At 36.2% G+C, this 16,216-nt stretch overlaps 1 pseudogene; it reads left to right on the top strand.

The window, feature by feature from the left end:
- The first annotated feature begins 222 nt into the window (after positions 1-222).
- Positions 223-15,933, top strand: LOC133092950 (eukaryotic translation initiation factor 3 subunit E-like; annotated as a pseudogene).
- Positions 15,934-16,216: the final 283 nt, after the last annotated feature.

Genomic DNA, 16,216 nt, shown 5'->3' with positions numbered 1-16,216 from the left:
TATAACTATTGTAAAGTAATGACAGTAGGCAGACTGTATGATAGAGTAAGATGGATGAGGCATGGAAGGCATGGAAGGACTAGATTCCAATAAAGAGTAAATTACCACTGAGGGCAACTGGGGCTCAGTCCTGCTGGGGACCCTTAGAATTGTTTCTCTGAAGGAGAGAAAGCTGGGTCCTTCACCATCAAATCTGTCCATCACTGTTGAGGGTTGTGCCCTATGGGCATTAGTTATCTCACACTTCCAAGCTACCCCGTGTGCAGGGTGAGTGAGCTTCCTGTAACTTCTGCAAAAACTATCAATCAGAATAGCAAAGCAGCCGGCACATGCGGTGAGATGCTGCTTGAGTGCATGGCAGGCAGCACTCCACAATTGCGGCTGACATTGCAGGTTTGCTCAGGGGACCTTAACACAGAACCCCCAAATGGTATTCTACAGCATCCCTTTTTTTTTTTTTTTAACTCTGCTTTTTATTTTATTTTTTTTAAAATTTTTATTTATTTATTTATGGCTGTGTTGGGTCTTCGTTTCTGTGTGAGGGCTTTCTCTAGTTGCGGCAAGCGGGGACCACTCTTCATCGCGGTGCGCGGGCGTCTCTTTATCGCGGCCTCTCTTGTTGCGGAGCACAGGCTCCAGACGCGCAGGCTCAGTAGTTGTGGCTCACGGGCCCAGTTGCTCCGTGGCATGTGGGATCTTCCCAGACCAGGGCTCGAACCCATGTCCCCTGCATTGGCAGGCAGATTCTCAACCACTGCGCCACCAGGGAAGCCCCAGCATCCCTTTTCACTGCTCAGAAATGTCACTGCCTCACATGAAGTTCAGCTTTTTAATAACTTTTCAAAGGTGTGTCTGGCCACCACCTCTTGAGAAAAAGGGTTAGAGACAGGGTTAGTATAGCAGGCTCTATTTCCTGCTACAGCTGTGAGTCCCAATTCTATGCCTTATGTTCATCATTTCCCTCCTCTACCACCCATTCTAGAGTCCTCTCACATTTGGCCAGCTCCCCAGTTGACATATAAGCTGCTTGCCTAAAAGAGAAACACAGACCTTCATCCCTTAGGCATCTGAGTCTTTGGTTGCCTTGCCCCTTTTCAGGCAGTTATTGCTGAAAATGCCTTTTTCTGTTATCGTTGAACATAGAAAGGCCGACAGAAGCCACAGTGATCCACCTCAGTGCCCCCAGTACTCCTCCATGCCTCCATGATGTGACAGCAACCATAGAAATTCACGATAATCACAGTCAACAACGCTGTCAGTTTACTAATTCCTTTATTTACGTGCTGGTCTACAGGTATGAGGGGCCCAGAATTACTAATCATAAACTGAAGCTTTAGGATTGGAGGACTCCTTAGTATATCCCTTAGAAGAAACATTTCCCTGCTGGGGTTAAAGATCTTGAATCTTGCAGAATTTAAAGTTGCAGGAATGAGCAACACACACTCCCCAGTGGGTCACTGAGAGGCATGGTGACAATGGTTAATCCTTCTTTCAACATTTGATTCCCACACCTGTGTATTCTAGTACTGGGTACAGGCGTGATATAATACCTGTCGATTAAATATGAATATTGCATCAGGGAAGGCAGTGCCCTAACCACAGAAGGTGTCGTCCCCATGCTGGCATTTTGGCTGAGCTTTTATGAGACTATTCTTACATTCTGTCAGATTTTCTTTGATCCTGTGATGACATGCTTCCACCTTAGAGGCAGCATTACATCTGATTCACTACCATGATCGGGAAGAGTAGGGTAACCTCAAGTGTGCTCTTGATATTGTACCCTTATTATCTCTTATTCTCTAGATCAGAAATCTAACATAAGGTTTCCAACAGCTTCTAAATATTTATTTAAACCCTGATTAAAAACTCAGGGTTTTAGAAAATGACATAGGGTAAGTCCATGAAATGATTGGATCCATTGCAAGATAGGTTTAGGCCAGAAATCCATTTACTGCCTTGCAATAATATATTAGGGATTAGGGTCACTTTAATTTCAGTATCAAGTAAGGCTCAGTTTTCAATGTCTCATGATAGATCTTGGGTATTCTTTCTCCTCAATATGCAGTTACTTTAAGGCCATAGGTTCTTTCAAGGAGAGATTGGTGAAACATTTATTATACATGCTTTTGGTGGCATGACAGAGTCTTTCCTCAAGAGAATTTATCTCCCTTTTGGTCACCAGGCCCTATGTGTGAGGTTAGCTCAGATCTGGAAACTGGGCAAGGAATAGGGATTTTTCATTGCAGAAGCTAATAAAAGAAGCCTTGGTTTATTATCTCTTGAGGTTTTTTATTCATATCCAGCATCACCCTTGCTGGCTGCTCATTTATTTCACTCCTAGACATATCACAGTGTCTTATAATTGTCAAAGAACCCCATAAGTTAAGGACCCCTTGTTTATCATATTAGTATTGCTGTGCTTTATAGTAATTATATTGACTTTGCTCCTGATGGCTATGTGACACCATCTGGTCTTTGCTATTCGGGAACCGTGTCATCTTCATTGACACGAGGGCCCTATCTCTCAGGGCATCATCTCCTCCTGCTAATCCTGTCTTACAGAGGACAGCCACAGCGAACTTCTCAAAGATGCTAGTGTTCTTCTCACTAATGCATGCCTTCTTGGGTACAACAGCTATCACCATTCCAGACCTCAGGCTCCTGCTTACTCTGTATCTTCACCATAATTTTAGCCTAGAAGACACTGAGGCCGAACATTGTCTCCTTTGCAGTTTTTCTACATTTACTATTAAATCCTGTGCTTGAATTTCAGCAAAGTTTACCCCTAGCTGTAGGAAACGAAAGTTTTGAAAAATTTCCATGAAGGCCCTTTGGCTTTCCCAGCATTCCCTGAATTCATAGGTGGATAACTTCAGACTGTCATTCTCTTTCTGCAAGGTTTCCAATATAAACAAACAAACAAACACACAAACAAATTAAAAATTCGGCTTATTCCATGGTCTTTAAAATTACCATTGTCCCCATATAGTTCAATATTAAAGTTACACCATAAGCCAGTGTTTTCTCTCTCTCTCCTGTTGCTCAACCCATTCTAAAACAGGTGAAAGTATGAGTGATCGTGGTGCTAAAAGCAGAACTTAAGACAAGGACTTATTAAAATGTAGCTTTTTTAGAAGGTGATACCCAGAAACATAAATGAAGACATGAGGAAAGTGACACAGGAAAAGAAGCTATTTGTTCTCACTGATAACAACTGGCACTTAATCCCACTGTGGGCTTCATTCTCTCTAAAGAACTGTGTTGAATGTACTTGTTGAATGAAGAAGCGGAACCTGGGACCTTTATTACTAATCCCCAGCTCCACTGATTGATGGATTCATCCAAGGGCATTCACTCTCTGAATTTCTGGGCTGCTTTGCTGATACTTCCTGAGTTGCTATAACAGAAAAGTAGAAAAAAATGGCTATAGTTTCATATGGGATGTGATAAGTGTGATGAGCTCTGTCTATGAAAATTGCAGCTTAGATTACAGTAGGCTAAGGGGTTGTGTCATAGGGCACAAGAAGCAGCATTTCCCTTATATTCATGATCACATTTTTACTTATTATATCCATTTTACAGATGAGAAAATTTAGGTTCAGATTCTGAAATAATTTATCCAAGGTCACACAAAAAAATAAGTGACAGAATATAATTAAAGCTCACAAGAAATGAAGAATCTCCAGTCCTATCCCAGACCTACTGAATCTGAATCTGCAGTTTAGTAGAATCTCTAGATGTTCTACATGCATATTTAGGTTTGCTAAGCAATGGCTTTCATTTTTTTTCTTAAATGCCTATAGTTATAAATCAAAAGAGAAAGTCATATATAGTATCAAGTAATCCAAAAGGTATACTGTTCTTTTAATTAAACCAAAGAGATTCTCCTAAGTATTTTCTTTTACAAACCTTAACTAATTAAAATATTTTGCTGGGTGGGACCCAGTGCAATTTTTTTAAAGAAGTTTCTGTGAGTTAGAGTTGGGTTGGGAATTGATATAAAAGGAGTGTTACTGTCATAGGTAGTGTGCCAATCAGAGGTGAAGGCAATGACACGCATGGGTATAACTCAAGGATGACTTATTTGAGAGTGTATTAGTTTTCTATTGCTTCTGTAACAAATTACAAAAACTTAGCTTAAAATAACACAAATTTATTATCCTACAGTTCTGTTCACTTGGCTATTTACTCTGCCCTGTTTCTCTTCTCTGCTCTGGAATAAAGATGTTGTTCAACTGGGCTTTTATCAAGAGGCCCTGGAAGAATTTTCTTCCAAACTCATTCAAGTTTTTGGAAGAATCCAGTTCCTTGTGATTGTAAGACTGAGGTCCACATTTCCTTGCTGGCTGTCTGCTGGGGTCTGTTATTAGCATCTAGTGGCTCTTAGGTCCTTCCCTGTGGGTCCTTGCATCTCAGAGTCAGCAAGGGCACATCAAATTGGCTCATGCTTGGAATCTCTCTGCTTTTCCCTTCTGTCACATATATCTTGCTTTCCCTTCTGACACATTTTTTCTGCCTTCAGTCAGAAAAGATTCTCTACCTTTAAGTGTTCATGTGATTATATTGAACACGCCTGGATAATCCATATTATATTCCCTATTTTAAAGTCTGTAACCTTAATTTATATCTACAAAGTTTATTTTACTATGTAGCATAACATATCCATAGGTTCCAATGATTAGGGGATGGATATCTTTGGAGAGCCATTCTGCCTACCAGAGTTTATGTGCTTCAAAATGTAGCAAGAGGTGGTTTGGAGATAGATTTTAGACAGCTATAAATGAGAGGAATACTTCCATTCTTTCAACAAATATTTATTGAGTAAATACTGCTTTCTAGTATTCTGGGCTAGGATTTTAGCTTTTGAGCAATGGGGTGTTTTCAAAGATTATTAAGTAGAAAAGTGATAGAATAAACAGTATCAGCAAAGCAGCCCAGAAATGCAGAATAAGTGCCCAAACCCCAGTTGCTGTCATCAGGCTATGGGTTCATACTTGAAGTGGAAGGGAGACTGATGATTTCTTCCTTTTTGTAACTGCAGGTTAGAGGTAGAGAGATAAGTGTCTCCTTTGGGAAGCTGGCCATGGAAAGAAAAAAGAAAGGATGACTTTGAGGAAAGGTACAAATAAATAACTGACAAAACTTTGTGCTTGGCATAAAAGGGATAAAGTTGATGAAGTTGGGATAAGGATAAAGGGATAAAGTTGCATGACGATTGGGAGAATTTGAGGAATAGCAAAATGATCATTACAATATCAATATTTCAAGAAGAACAAAACAGTGATCCCAAATCACTGAAGTGTCAGGCGTGCTTGAATAGAAACACCAGGTGAGACAGCAACAAACAACAAAAATAAAAACACCAACTTTTTTTGGTGTTCTTGCTTAATTGTTCTCTCCACTTGTTGCAGGCTGTCAAGTTGGACATTGCCTGGCATAATGGTGTGTTCCACAATCTTGACTTACCCACCAGTAAATCTCAAAATAACCCAGCTCTTCAAGTTTCAGTACAATTCTTGCCTATTTACAGGAAAAGAGTGTCATCATAGACAATGTGTTTCCAACAAATACATAGGCAGCAATTGGAATAAAGCATAGATCAAAGTATTAAAAATGATGCAAAATGAGAATACATTGGAACTATTTGAAGAGTACAAGTTGAGGTTAAGTCAATCTTACCACTAGGGGAAGGTTGACGTTTTTATTTTTACACATATTCAGATGTTGTCGCCTCTAATACATGAACCAGAAACATTATGAAGAAATAATGGAATAGACACAGAGTATGACACATGTGGTGGGCATTTGCTTCAACATCTCTGGATGGGAGATTATTAAAAAAGAAAACAACTCAGTTAAATCCTTAAGAAATTATTCATTCATATCCATACCTTGGTGTATATTTTATGGCTTCAGTTCTCCTACTGAAAAATAGTGTTTATTTTTAGGTTAATAGACAAACACAACAATGTTGAAGGTCATACTACAATCTAAAACTGTCTCAAATGTTTTTGGTTTGGCTTTACGGAAAATGCATTGTGCCAAACACTTTTTCTCCTTTATTTTTAAACCCTTGTGTATTTTTAAAGAAAATGTAATCCACATGTTTCTTATTCATTTACACTTAACTCATCAAATTCCTCTTGTGTAAGAGTGACTTGGAGACAAAAAGACTTTGGAAATTATTTGTTTGCCTTTGAAGCTCTTTCTTTTTATTAGGGAAGTAATAGCATGTTCTTTGGTATAGTTTATGTTAGATACTCAGGTATTCAGTTTTTCAAGTATGTAAATAACATAATCTAGAATATCTGTATTTGTCCTTATATCTTGCTTTCCCTATTCTATTAATATAATGGTAATCTTCACCATTATATCCTTTGTTATACTATTACTATGTTATTATTTACTATTAGTACTGTTGTTATAAACTTCATAATAACATTAGTGGTGTTACAAGAATATCTATATATTTGCAACATCTTCATTTACAAAGTGGTTTTATCTTACTCATCTTTCCTTAAAGACTTGTATGGAAAGAGAATTCCAGGCTTTGTAGCGTACTCACCTATTTCATTTCCTGATAGAATGTCAGAAAGAGAGAATTTGCCAACTGCTTTACATCCTCCAAAAATCTTCTTTTCAGTTCATCTGTTTTATTCCTACTTTCGTGACTAAGTGTGCTATTCATCTCTCATAGCTATTTTTAACCTCTCTTCAAATCCTTGTACAATTGTCTGACTTAATAATCTGAATTAAAAGTCATTTCATTGTTGAGCTGAATGATTCTGTCCTACTGGTTCCATTTATGTATTCTTTATACTTATGGATAAGACATTGTTCTAGTTTGCTTATCCTCTGAATTATAGCCTGTCACAGGTCTTTAAGTATTCTTAAATAATCTTGTGGATGTATACTCTGAAACTTAAGAGCACCCCCAAGCACCTTTAAAAGTAGGGTCTATGTCTTTTTATTTCTTTCATGTCTTCTTATCATGCTTAGTTCTGATTGCTACAACTTTTAATCTTAGTAAATACGACTGGTGGGTTGCTAATTTTTAAAGTACTATGTGGCATGTGCTACTTGCTTTCTACATGAAAATAATATAGTAAAATGCCAGATAAAAGTGGATTCTGACTCGGTCTCTTTTTAAAATTAGATTGCATGCTTGTAATCTATTGTAAGGATTGGTCCTTAAACTATTTTCTTAAATTCAACTAGGGTCTTGAAAACACAGTGCACATGAAAAGAACAAGTAATGAACAAGACCTTAATCAAAATTGCCAGTTCATTTGCAAAACAGATACTGATGGCCCACAACCAGCAGGGCCTTGCTTAGGCTTTGTGCTAGATTCTGGCAATGAAGAGAGGAAAGACAACCTCTTCTCTCAGACAACTGACCATTTTGGGAGTCACAAATGTAGACGATTTCAACACTGTGGGCAGAGTGATAGGACAAAGGTCAAAGAGTAGAGGCAGGCATCTCGGTCTAGTTTCAGAAAAATGCTTTTGGAGCGATCTCAAAGTTAAGCAGGGTGTGCAAGCTAAGCATTATAACAGGGCAACATGAAAGCCTCAATTTAAGAGACATTTACATAGCACTTACTTGTGTGGGTTACTGTTCCAAGCTCCTTACAAATATGAACTCATTCACTCCTCATCGCTATCCCATGGGTAAGCACTGTTACTAACCTAATTTTACAAGTGAGGAAACTGAAGTACCTACAAGTTAAGTGAATTGCCCAAGGTCAACAGCAGGCACAGCCAGGACTTAAATATAGGTATTGTGTGTCTCCATAGTCTCTACAGGAGACTTTTAATAGGGAATTTACATACTCATGGAGAGCAACACACAATCAAGGAAGAACAAGTGGGTTGGCATTTCCTGAGGGCAAGTTATAACTGGGACAATGTCAAGAGATGAAGGAAGCTAAAGAAGTGAGTGAGAACGATGTTACACTGAAAAACCAGGGTTTTATCTTAAACGAATCATTGTAATCATTGGGATAACAGGATTTTGTCTCAATATTAGAAAGAAGATTCTCTAGCATCATGGATTATGGGATACAAGATGGCTGGGTTGGAGGTAGAAAGACCTGGTAAGGGATACCTGCAATAGCACAAGTGAGAGAAACAGTGTAAATATGGTTGGAGGGAAGCTGAAGCTCACATGAGTTATTCTAGGAGAGGGCATGTGAGGGCTTAAGCTGTTGATGTTGGAAAAGGAGAGAAAGTTGTGTCTGGAGTGATTCTTCTGAGTTTCTGATTAAGACAACAGTGTAGACAGTGGTGACTACTGGGATAAAGAAGAAAAAAAGAGAATTGAACATTAGAAAATGCTTATGATACCATGTAAAGAGAAAAAGAAAGTAGAGCTCAAAATTGTATATTCTGTATTGTCCTTTAAAAAATATGTGTGTAATATGCATGGAAAAGCTCTGGTGAAAACAAGGACAACTATTCCTTGTAAATGGTAAAATTTCTCAGAACTTTTCATTTTTCCCCGTATCTTCTAAATTTTCTACAATGAACATGAATTAGTTATTTTTCCATTAAACTAAACGTAAATGTTACTGGAAGGATTTAGATAGTGATCTTATTTAAAGTTAACTTCTATGATCTTTCAGGAAAACAAATAAAGTACTTAGCAAAAGTAGATGATTTATTAACTTTGGATCAGGAATTCCCCTCTTAGGAAGCTAAAGTAATACTTAGGTTCTCACATGTTTATTTATAAATATATTTATTGTCATGTAGAAAAATTAGCATTAACAATCAGGGTTGCTGAAAACAATTATAGCACAAGTGTGTGAATGCATATTACACATTCATTAGAACAGTTACTTATAAAAATACTTAATCATCAGGGAAAATACCTCTGATATATGGAAGTAGCAGGGTATGAATTCTTTGATGCTATTTACATAGGATATCTCTGAGTGACGTATGATACTGATTTTCTTTGACTTGCATTTTTTAAGATCTGTAGAATATACCTCCATATTTACATATAAAATATAATAAAACATAAAAATAAAGACATTTAGTTCATAGTGTGAGCAGTTTCACTGCTGTTTAATCATTTCAAATGGGCTTATGTTGGACTGTAAGTACACAGCCAAAGAGGAGTGGAAAAGTCACCTGGGCTATGAGGCTGGCTGTGTCAGGGGAAGCAGTTGGTCAGAATCATGATTATAGCTGGGAATAAGTATGAAGGACCAATGATTACATTAAAAAGTATGTTTCTCAGGAGTATTTGAATATGATAAGAGGGATCACAGCTTTAAACTTAAAGAAGCACTAAATTTTGGAATTTCAGATACTAAGAAGATAAAAGGATATTTGTTGAGACATTATCATATTCTTGGGATTTCTAAAAAACAATGTTCAGGGCCCACACATAAATAGTGGACTTATTTGTGTTTTAGGCAAGTACTGCTTGTGTTATTATGTTTGGATATTTGGATACAGTGACCAACATTCAGATATGGTAGTGCTATGACTTGACTTCTATGGAAAATGTGAATCTTAAGGTAGCCATGTTTTTCCTTTGTCTCGTGAAAAGTCATAGAATCTGTAGAAAATTAATTCATCTTCATTTAACCTTTATCAGTGTTTGAAGAAACCATAAATATTTTAGATTCATTTGACAGAGCTAAAAATCCTAGGGTGTTAAAATAATTGAAATGATGGTATCCACATCAAAATATCTTTAACTGCATGTTACTGGAACTTTTATGCTAATCTTTATATTAATTATTTATTGATATTTATTGAATGACTACTATGTGCAAGTGCTTTAAATGCATTATCTCATTTAATGCTCAGAAGAGATAAAACTTAGCGATAGATCAGAAACTGACTGGGAGCATTTAAATTGATTTTGTTATGTGGTCACCAGGCTAGTAAGCAACAGATTCATTAGAGAAGTAGGTAGTATAATCTACATTTGATAGGTGTTGGTATCAAGGCTGTGGCCCAAAGTCACATTACTGGAGCACAGTGTTGGAATAAAGATTCAAACAATATTTAGTTGGAGTCTCTATGGCCACACTGTTTCCAGCATTTCTAGAAAATAGTATACCATTTACCATCCTTTAAAAACACTCTTGAGAATTTGCCATCTTAATGACATATCTTTTCTTTTATAGATACCTGTTAAATATTTCTCATAGTGCTTCCATACATTTTTTGTGGTCATATTTTTCATATACAGCTGTTGACAATTTATTTTATAAAGAGATAATTGACATACAACATGATATTAGTTTCAGGCATGTAGCATAATGATTTGATATTTGTATATATTGAGAAATAATCACTACAGTAAATCTAGGAAAGATCTGTTATCATACACAGCTTCATAATTTTTTTCTTGTGATGAGAACTTTTAAGATCTACTCTCTTAACTTTCAAATATGCAAGACAGTATTATTAACTATAGTCACCATGCTGTGCATTACATCCCTATGACTTACTTATTTCATAAGTGGAAGTTTGTACTTTTGACTCCTTTCATCCATTTGCAACCACCAATCTCCTGTTCTCTGTATCTACGAGCTTCTTTTTATTTTTTATTTTCAATTCCACATATAAGTGAGACCCTGCAGTATTCGTCATTTTTTGTCTGACTTATTTCACTTAGTATAATATGCTCAGGGTGCACCTATACTGTCACAAATGGAAAGATTTTATTCTTTTTTTTTTTTTTTTTGCTGAATAATAGTCCAGTATATACAAATATACACCACATCTTCTTTATTCTTTCATTCATTGATGGACAATTAGGTTGTTTCTGTATCTTGGTTATTGTACCTAATGCTGCAGTGAACATGGGGATGCATATATCTTTTTGAGTTAGTGTTTCTGCTTTCTTTGGGTAAATACCCAGAAGTGGAATTGCTGGATCATATGGTAGTTCTATTTTTAATTTTTTGAGGCACTTACATACTCTATAGTGGCTGCACCAATTTACATTCCCACAAACAGTGTACAAGGGTTCCTTTTTCTCCACATCCTCGCTAGCATTTTTTATCTTTTGTCTTTTCGATAATACTGTTCTAACAGGTGTGAGGTGATATTGTGGTTTCAATTTGCATTTCCCTGATGATTAATGACACTGAGCACATTTTCATGTACATGTAGACCATCTGTATGTCTTCTTTGGACAAATGTCTATTCAGGCCCTGTGCCCATTTTTAAATTGAATTGTTTTTGCTAATGAGTTGTATGAGTTCTTTATATATTTTGGATATTAACCCCTCATTAGATATATGATTTGAAAATATTTTCTCCCATTTAATAGGTTGTCTTTTATTTTGTTGATGATTTCCTATGCAGTATAGAAGCTTTTTAGTTTAATGCAGTCTCACTTTTGTTGTTGCTTTTGTTGCCCTTGCTTTTGGTTTCAAATCCAAAAAAAAAAAAAAAAAAAAATCACAAAAGCTATGCCAAGGAAATTACCTCCTATGTTTTCTTCTAGGACTTTTCTGGTTTCAGGTCTCACATTCAAGTCTTTAATCCATTTGAGTTAATTTTTGTGTATGGTGTAAGACAGTGGTCCAGTTTCATTCTGTTGCATGTTGCTGTCCAGTTTTTCCAACACTATTTATTGATGAGACTGTCCTTTCCTCATTGTATATTCTTGGCTCCTTTGTCATAAATTAATTGACCATATACATTGAGTTTATTTGGGAACTACCTATTTGTTCTATTGATCTATGTCTCTTTTTTTAGGCCAGTTCCATATTGTTTCGATGACTATAGCTTTGCAATATAGTTTGAAGTCAGGGAGTGTGATGCCTCCAGCTTTGTTCTTCTTTCTCAAGATTGCTTTGTCTACTTGGGGTCTTTTGTGGCTCCACACAGGTTTTAGGATCTTTTTTTTTCTGTGAAAAAGTGCCATTGGAATTTTGATAGGGATTTCACTGAGTCTGTATATTGCTTTGTGTAATATGCACATTTTAACAAAATTAATTCTTCCAATACATGAGCATGGAATATCTTTCCATTTATTTGTGTCTTCTTTAATTTCTTTAATCAGTGTCTTATAGTTTTCAGAATACAGGTTTTTCACCTTGGTTAAACTTATCCCTGGGTATTTTATTCTTTTTGATGCAATTATAAGTGCAATGGTTTTCTTAATTTCTCTTTCTGAGAGTTTGTTGTTAGTGCATAGAAACACAGCAGATTTTTTATGTTGATTTTGTATCCTACAACTTTACTGAATTCATTTATTAGTTTTAACAGTTTTTTGGTAGAGACTTTAGGGTTTTCTACATATAATATTATGTCATCTGCAAAGAGTGACAGTTTTACTTCTTCCTTTCCAATTTAGATGCCTTTATTTTTCTTGCCTACTTGTTCTGGTTAGGACTTCCAAAACTATTTTAAGTAGTATTTACCTGTTAAATATTTCTTATAGTGCTTATGTTTATTCCTTTTGTAGTCATGCCTTTCATATATAGCTGTTGACAATTTAATTTTTATAGTATGTAACTTTCCATATGTTCTATATATCTTTGTACTGTCATGATTTAACTTAGTCATTTTGGGTTAAGGAGAAAGAGTTCTCTTCTGGAATTAAAAAATATTTCTTTTTTTCCCCACAGCCCTTCCTCTTTTCTTTTCTCCATGTCTTTCTATCTCTTCCTTCCTTCTTTCCAATCTTTTTTTAAAAATTTAACTATTGTATTTAAACCTTGCAGTATTGGGAGAGGGGAGATTTGATATGGGGGTAGGTGTGATTTTTCATTCTATGTGATTTTTTTATCTTACCAAGGACAGAAATATAATGGGAGAATTGTTTTCTTCAATGATTTTAAGAAAATATTGAATATTTATATTGGAACTCATTATTCTTCAGTTTTACTTGTTCTTATGAAGCAAGAATTGTTTTCTCTATTTTGCAGATAAGTCAGCTGAAACTCAGAGAGATTAAATGATGCATCCAAAGCCATTCAGCAAGGAAGTTTTCTGAATGTGGATTTGAACCCAGATCTGCCTGGTGTCAATGCTCATGATCTTTTTCTATTCAGATACTCTCTTACTTTATTTTAAACATAGGATTATTAGACTTCAGAGATGAAAGAGCATTTGAGATTACTCATTCCAACAACTTCAATTCATGTTTTAGGGAACTGTAGCCTAGAGGAGTTAGACCACTTAGTTAAGGTCACGTAACCATAAAGTTATTGGGTTGGGCATAAAGTTCGTTTGTTTTTTTCCATAAGATGGCTCTAGTAGCGCTTAGTTGTCTAACTTCATTAGAAACAATTTTGTTAGATTGTATTGTGACAGCTATCATATCAGCGTGCATTAAAAAAAAAAACTTATCAAAATTGGTGAATTTTTGTGTAGCCATTTTAATATTGAAGATGGAAGAAAAAAGCAACACTTTCAGCATATTATGCTTTATTATTTCAAGAAAGGTAAGAATGCAACTGAAACACAAAAAAAGGATTTATGCAGTGTATGGTGAAGGTGCTGTGACTGATTGAACATGTCAAAAGTGGCTTGTGAAGTTTTGTGCTGGAGATTTCTCACTGGATGATGCTCCACGGTCAGGTAAACCAGTTGAAGTTTGATAGCGATCAAATCGAGACAATAATTGAGAACAATCAACCTTATACAACGTGGGAGATAGCCGACATACTCAAAATATCCAAATCAAGAGCTGAAAATCATTTGCACCAGCTTGATTATGTTAATCACTTTGATGTTTGGGTTCCACATAAGTTACGCAAAAAAAATCTTGACTATGTTTCTGCATACGATTCTCTACCTACACGTAAGGAAAACATTCTATTTTTAAAACAAATTGTGACGGGTGATGAGAAGTGGATAGCGCACAATAATGTGGAACGGAAGAGATCATGGGGCAAGCGAAATGAACCACCACCATCTACACCAAAGGTCGGTCTTCATCCAAAGAAAGTGATGTTGTGTATATGGTGCGGTTGGAAGGGAGTCCTCTATTATGAGCTCCTTCAGAAAACCAAATGATTAATTCCAGCAAGTACTGCTCCCAGTTAGACCAACTGAAAGCAGCACTCAACAAAACGCGTCCGGAAGTAGTCAACAGAAAATGCACAATCTTCCATCAGGAGAGCACAGGACTACATGTTTCTTTGATGACCAGGCAAAAACTGTTACAGTTTGGCTGGGAAGTTCTGATTCATCTGCTGTATTCACCAGACATTGCACTTTCAGATTTCCATTGATTTCGGTCTTTACAAAATTCTCTTAATGGAAAAAATTTCAATTCCCTGGATGACTGTAAAAGGCACCTGGAACAGTTCTTTGCTCAAAAAAATAAAAAGTTTTGGGAAGATGGAATTATGAAGTTGCCTGGAAAATAGCAGAAGGTAGTGGAACAAAAGGGTGAATAAGTTGTTCAATAAAGTTCTTGGTGAAAATGAAAAATGTGTCTTTTATTTTTAACTTAAAAACCAAAGGAACTTTTTGGCCAACCCAATACTATAGCACCAGCATTAATTGTGGTTGCTTTCTTTCCATATTTCAGGAACTAACAAATTGGCCTAAATTCCTTGGCTTACTGGGTTTAAATTTAAAAAATAGACTCCTACACTTTACTTTTCCTTGGCAAGAAGGTGGAGTATGACTTGACTACTCACATTGCACACTTTTTGGATTGGCATCTAGTCTTTTCATTGCTTGAGTTTCTCTCTGTAAAGGAGATATATAATGAAAAAGAATTATTACAAGGGAAATTGGATCTTCTTAGTGATAACAACACGGTAGCCTTTGCTATGGATGTATACTAAAACCTTTGTTCTGATGATATTCCTCATGCTTTGAGAGAAAAAAGAACCACTGTTGCTGCACAACTGAAACAGCTTCAGGCAGAAACAGAACCAATTGTGAAGATGTTTAAAGATCCAGAAACTACAAAGCAAATGCAGTCAAACAGGGATGGTCAGATGCGGTTTGACTACCTGGCAGACAAACATGGTTTTAGGCAGGAATTTTTAGAGACACTCTCGGTATGCAAAATTCTTATATAAATGTGGAAATTACTCTTGAGCTGCAGAATATCTTTACTTCTTTAGAGTGTTGGTTCCAGCAACGGATAGAAATGCTTTGAGTTCACTCTGGGGAAAACTGGCTTCTGAAATCTTAATGCAGAATTGGGATGCAGCCATGGAAGACCTTACATGGCTAAAAGAGACCATAGATACAATTCTGTGAGTTCTCCACTTCAGTCTCTTCAGCAGCGAACATGGCTCATTCATTACTCTGTTTGTTTTCTTCAATAACCCCAAGGGCGTGATAACATTATCGATCTCTTCCTTTACCATCCGCAGTATCTTAATGCAATTCAGACGATGTGTCCACATATTCTCCACTGTTTGACCACAGCAGTCACAACAAAGAAAGATGTTTGAAAACATCGCAGGTGTTAAAAGATCTGGTCCACGTTATTCAACAGGAGTCTTACACATATAAAGACCCAATTACAGAGTTTGTTGAATGCTTATATGTTAACTTTCACTTTGACGGGGCTCAGAAAAAGCTGAGGGAATGTGAATCAGTGCTAGTGAATGATTTTTTCTTGGTGGCTTGTCTTGAGGACTTCATTAAAAATGTCTGTCTCTTCATATTTGAGACTTTTTGTCGCATCCATCAGTGTATCAGCATTAACATGTTGGCAGATAAACTGAACATGACTCCAGAAGAAGCTGAAAGGTGGGTTGTAAATTTGATTAGAAATACAAGACTGGCTGCCAAGATTGATTCTAAATTATGTCATGTGGTTATGGGTAACAATGCAGTCTCACCCTATCAGCAAGTGATTGAAAAGACCAAAAGCTTTTCATTTAAAAGCCAGGTGTTGGCCATGAATATTGAGAAGAAAATCAGAATAGTAGGTCAGAGGTTCCTAACTGTGTAACTCAGGACTCTGGCTTCTACTGAAGAACTGAACAGAAAAAATGAAAAATCTATAAGAGAAAGGTGAAATAAAACCATTTTACAAAGGTGAAACATTTTAGAAACAATTAACATGTTAAATATAAATTTTGGAGACTTTGAATAAAATTGGCTATGCTTCATTAAAAAATAAGATAAAAAATAAAAAAATAATAAAATAAAACATAGACTCCTGAAGTAGGGAGATGAATTAGAAAAAGATGTACCATTTGGACAAATGATGATTTTGTGCAATTAAAACTGCACCCCTGCCTCAATGTCAGGTATC

Source organism: Eubalaena glacialis, chromosome 6 (assembly GCF_028564815.1).
Source record: "Eubalaena glacialis isolate mEubGla1 chromosome 6, mEubGla1.1.hap2.+ XY, whole genome shotgun sequence".
Lineage (NCBI taxonomy): Eukaryota > Metazoa > Chordata > Mammalia > Artiodactyla > Balaenidae > Eubalaena > Eubalaena glacialis.
This window is presented reverse-complemented; position numbering and strand designations above follow the sequence as displayed.